Source organism: Balaenoptera ricei, unplaced genomic scaffold, assembly GCF_028023285.1.
Source record: "Balaenoptera ricei isolate mBalRic1 unplaced genomic scaffold, mBalRic1.hap2 scaffold_708, whole genome shotgun sequence".
NCBI lineage: Eukaryota > Metazoa > Chordata > Mammalia > Artiodactyla > Balaenopteridae > Balaenoptera > Balaenoptera ricei.
The window spans coordinates 19,527-24,981 of NW_026777895.1; the positions used below are offsets into that span (position 1 = coordinate 19,527).

The following is a 5,455-nucleotide window of genomic DNA, read 5'->3' on the forward strand; positions in this document are numbered from 1 at the left end:
ACCAAGAAAAATTGATTTAGAGGGAATTCAGATTCTGGAGTTAGCACAGAACTTTAAAATGACTATATTGAGAGTAAAAGATGGGGATTAATAGATTAAAATATGGAGAATCTCAACAGAAAATTGGAATCAATTTTAAAAAATCAAATACAGATAAATGAAAAATAAGAAAACTGATCCCCAGCAGACCTTAGGGAATACTAGAAGAAATTTTTTTGGGCTGAAGTAAAATGGCCCAACATAGAACAGAGCTGGGCTCTCGGTCCCATATTGAACTCGAGTTGGAAGAGGCGAGTCCGGTCTCAAAACGGAGGTAAAACCGCCGCCCGGTCGCCCCCAGCCCGACTCCGGCCGCCGCCGCCGCCGGGGGGAGGAGGGCCATGATCCAAAGGAACCAGAACAGTTGAGAAAACTGTTTATTGGCGGTCTGAGCTTTGAAACTACAGACGATAGCTTAAGAGAACATTTTGAGAAATGGGGCACACTTACAGATTGTGTGGTGATGAGAGACCCCCAGACAAACCGTTCCAGGGGCTTTGGTTTTGTGACTTACTCTTGGGTTGAAGAGGTGGATGCAGCAATGTGTGCTCGACCACACAAGGTTGATGGGCGTGTAGTGGAACCAAAGAGAGCTGTTTCTAGAGAGGATTCTGTAAAGCCTGGTGCCCATCTAACAGTGAAGAAAATTTTTGTTGGTGGTATTAAAGAAGATACAGAAGAATGTAATTCGAGAGACTACTTTGAAAAGTATGGCAAGATTGAAACCATAGGAGTTATGGAAGACAGGCAGAGTGGAAAAAAGAGAGGATTTGCTTTTGTAACTTTTGATGATCATGATACAGTTGATAAAATTGTTGTTCAGAAATACCACACTATTAATGGGCATAATTGTAAGTGAAAAAGGCCCTTTCTAAACAAGAAATGCAATCTGCTGGATCACAGAGAGGTCGTGGAGGTGGATCTGGCAACTTTATGGGTCGTGGAGGAAACTTTGGAGGTGGTGGAGGTAACTTTGGCCGTGGTGGAAACTTTGGTGGAAGAGGAGGCTATGGTGGTGGAGGTGGTGGCAGCAGAGGTAGTTATGGAGGAGGTGATGGTGGATAAAACGGATTTGGAGGCGACGGTGGTAACGATGGTGGTGGTCCTGGTTACAGTAGTAGAGGAGGCTATGGTGGTGGTGGACCAGGATATGGAAACCAAGATGGTGGATATGGTGGCGGTGGTGGAGGATATGATGCTTACAATGAAGGAGGAAATTTTGGAGGTAACTACGGTGGTGGTGGTGGGAGCTATAATGATTTTGGAAATTATAGTGGACAACAGCAATCAAATTATGGACCCATGAAGGGGGGCAGTTTTGGTGGAAGAAGCTCGGGAAGTCCCTATGGTGGTGGTTATGGATCTGGTGGTGGAAGTGGTGGATATGGTAGCAGAAGGTTCTCAAAACTTAGAAGAAAAGGGCTACAGTTCTTAGCAGGAGAGAGAGCGAGGAGTTGTCAGGAAAGCTGCAGGTTACTTTGAGACAGTCGTCCCAAATGCATTAGAGGAACTGTAAAAACCTGCCGCAGAAGGAACGATGATCCATAGTCAGAAAAGTTACTGCAGCTTAAACAGGAAACCCTTCTTGTTCAGGACTGTCCTAGCCACAGTTTGCAAAAAGTGCAGCTATTGATTCATGCAACGGAGGGTCAATTAGATGTACATTCCTGAGGTCTTTTATCTGTTGTAGCTTTGTCTTTTTCTTTTCATTACATCAGGTATATTGCCCTGTAAATTGTGGTAGTGGTACCAGGAATAAAAAATTAAGGAATTTTAAACTTTTCAATATTTGTGTAGTTCAGTTTTTCTACATTTTAGTACAGAAACTTTAACAAAATGCAGTTTTGAAGGTGTTTCCTTGTGAGTTAACAAGTAAAGAAGATCATTCATTGTTCATTAATATTTTGTATGAATTTTGCTAAAGTTAACTGTAAAGAAACACCTGCTGACTTGCAGTTTAAGGGGATCTATTCTCCCCATTTCCAAACCATGAAATGAATGGGCTCTGACATGTGGAGAGAATAGATATTTGTATGTTTGCAATGTGTGTTTTAGATAATAGAATTGGGTATTTAAATTAGCATATTTGTGAATTTAATAGCTTTAAGATGTACTTCAAATGAAAAATCTCAGAATTCAAAAAAAAAAAAAAACAAAAGAACAGAGCTGGGAGCGCGATTGGCGCTGCCTGCGGGGGAGGAGCGCCGCCGCCGCCGCCGCCGCCGCGAGCTGGGAGCTCGATTGTCGCTGCCTGCGGGGGAGGAGCGCCGCCGCCGTCGCCGCCGCGAGCTGGGAGCTCGATTGGCGCTCCCTGCGGGGGAGGAGCGCCGCCGCCGCCGCCGCGAGCTGGGAGCTCGACTGGCGCTCCCTGCGGGGGAGGAGCGCCGCCGTCGCCGCCGCGAGCCGGGAGCTCGATTGTCGCTGCCTGCGGGGGAGGAGCGCCGCCGCCGCGAGCTGGGAGCTCGCTTGGCACTGCCTGCGGGGGAGGAGCGCCGCCGCCGCGAGCTGGGAGCTCGCTTGGCACTGCCTGCGGGGGAGGAGCGCCGCCGCCGCCGCCGCGAGCTGGATTGGCGCTGCCTGCGGGGGAGGAGCGCCGCCGCCGCGAGCTGGGAGCTCGTTTGGCGCTGCCTGCGGGGGAGGAGCGCCGCCGCCGCCGCCGCGAGCTGGGAGCTCGATTGGCGCTGCCTGCGGGGGAGGAGCGCCGCCGCCGCCGCGAGCTGGGAGCTCGATTGGCGCTGCCTGCGGGGGAGGGGGGCCGCCGCCGCGAGCTGGGAGCTCGCTTGGCACTGCCTGCGGGGGAGGAGCGCCGCCGCCGTCGCCGCCGCGAGCTGGGAGCTCGCTTGGCACTGCCTGCGGGGGAGGAGCGCCGCCGTCGCCGCGAGCTGGATTGGCGCTGCCTGCGGGGGAGGAGCGCCGCCGCCGCCGCCGCCGCGAGCTGGGAGCTCGTTTGGCGCTGCCTGCGGGGGAGGAGCGCCGCCGCCGTCGCCGCCGCGAGCTGGGAGCTCGATTGGCGCTGCCTGCGTGGGAGGAGCGCCGCCGCCGTCGCCGCCGCGAGCTGGGAGCTCGATTGGCGCTGCCTGCGGGGGAGGAGCGCCGCCGCCGTCGCCGCCGCGAGCTGGGAGCTCGATTGGCGCTGCCTGCGTGGGAGGAGCGCCGCCGCCGCCGCCGCCCCCGCCGTCGCAGTCGTCGTGAGTGAAGAAGCGCCTCGGTCACGCCTGGTGAGGGCCCTCGCCGACGCCTGGGCTTACCTGCCGCCCGGCCAGCTCCTCTCGTTTCCCGTCCCCCGCGGCCCGGCGCGGGGCAGGCCTGCCAGGGCCATGGAGGACGAGGTGGTCCGCATTGCCAAGAAGATGGACAAGATGGTGCAGAAGAAAAACGCGGTGAGCGCGGCGGGCGGCGCGGGCCGGAGGGAGGCCGGGCGGCGGGCGGGGGCCAGTCGGCCTGAGGGGGCTCCCGGCCCGCGGTGAGCGCGGCGGGTGCTGCGAGACGGCGGCGAGGCCCGCGCTCTGGGGAGGGGTTCCTGGGGAGGGGGGAGCTTCGTGTCCCGCGGCCGCGTCCCGGGCAGGGGTTCTGGGGGGCGTCCTGTCCCGCAGCTGCGTCCCGGGCAGGGGTCTGGGGGGCGTCCTGTCCCGCAGCTGCGTCCCGGGCAGGGGTTCTGGGGGGCGTCCTGTCCCGCGGCCGCGTCCCGGGGAGGGGGTCCTGGGGGGGTCCCGGGGAGGGCGTCCGGTCCCGCGGCCACCGGCGCTGGGATCCGCCCTGGGCGCCCGAGGCCCCTCGTGATTAGCGCAGCCCGGTAAACTCTATGGAGGCATCTTCCTCATTATTTTAAACGTGACGGTGGTAAAGCCTCGCTGGTTTAGCTGAAGAGTGCAGAGAGCCCTCCCTGTTTGAAAGAATTGGTTCTCTTTCCCGGGCTCATTGGCCAGCAGCGAGAAAACAACATCAAACAGAGGTTTGTGATCAGTTTTAGACATGAAACTGTTCAAGCAAAACGTGAATTTCCTGGATCTTATTTTTGAGGAAGGCTGAACATTCCCTTGATTGTCTCAACTCCCCTGCATGTTTGTTTAGCAATTAAAAAAGGTGAACTACGCCAGTGTACTTGGCAAGTTGCTAAACTTTTTGGAAAAAGTGGATCTCGTTAGGCCGCGGAGTGCGGGGAGCTGTGTTTAAGGCATTGCCGCCGACGAGGCTGTGCTGCCGGCTGGATTTGGACACATGTCGTTGCTGGTCCTCTCAGTGGTTTACAGTTGCTACCGGTGGCGTTTTCTGTTACTGATAACGTGTGCACGTGAACGTGGTCTCTTGCGGTTTGTATGAGGTGCTCCAGTTTCTGCATTTCTTTCCACCTGTGTGGGCCACTCTCAGTCCCTTGCTTCCGAGTCGTCTATATTTTCAGCTAAACTTCTGAAATTCTAAGTCCAACGAATGTGAAGGAGAGAAGGGCTGCTCTGATTTGCACAGCACTTTGGAGTTACAAAGCGTTTGTGCAGAATTCTTTGGGGACTCACGACAGCTGTGTTGCATTCATTTTACAGAATAAGAAACTGAGTCAGACCAAGCAGTTCACCTCCTTAAATGAAGTGTGCGTTGTGGATTAAGCCAGGACCCGAGTTTTCTGCTGGGCAGCATGCAGAAGTAGTGTTAAACACCGAATTCTTAAGACTTCAGACTTGGTGTGCGCCTCTTTTCCTTTAACAGGTGCATTGCCCGGCGTGTAATTTCATACCCTGTTCATCTGTCTTTGCAATTTTGGCTTTTTAAAGGATTTCCTGTTTGTTTTCTGTTGCAGACGTTGCCGGTGCCATTTATTTTTTCTGTTGATACAGGCCTTTCATTCCTCACTGCAAGTGATGAGTTCTGTATATTTGATTGGCTGAACGTTTCTGTTACTCTGTTTAAACTGGCAAGTTTTTTTTCTTTGCCTAGAGAACCCTAGACTCCCCTAGTAGAAGCTGGCTCCTAGGGAAAAAGGCCGTTTCTTGGGTAATTTTTTTCTCGAACTCAGGCTATAAAATGTGTACCTTTTAATCATCTAGTGCACTAGGTGTTTTTGTTTGTTTCCTTTCCTTGAAATAGACGTTTCCTAGAAATGAGGAATTCCTTAGTGAGCAAGTATGGAGAAGACCAGTTTGTATTTATCTGCAGTTCTCAAATTATAAACACATAATGCGTCAGCAGGAGAATGAGGATAAGCTCCACAGATAATCCTCAAGTCTCACTTTTCTTTTCAAATCTTCTATTTCTAGTAGTACAGAACTTTACCAATATAAAAACTTGCCCCCCCCCCCCCCAAAAAAAAGAACACAACTGCAGGAAAGAACAAAGAGCACTTAAAGTGTGTGTGTGTGTCTAATATATACATGTACATATACCCAGGTACATACACCTTTATATTTATACGTTATTTTGTAAA

At 53.0% G+C, this 5,455-nt stretch overlaps 1 pseudogene; it reads left to right on the forward strand.

Moving 5' to 3' along the window:
- The first annotated feature begins 281 nt into the window (after positions 1 to 281).
- Positions 282 to 1,204, forward strand: LOC132358926 (heterogeneous nuclear ribonucleoprotein A3-like; annotated as a pseudogene).
- Positions 1,205 to 5,455: the final 4,251 nt, after the last annotated feature.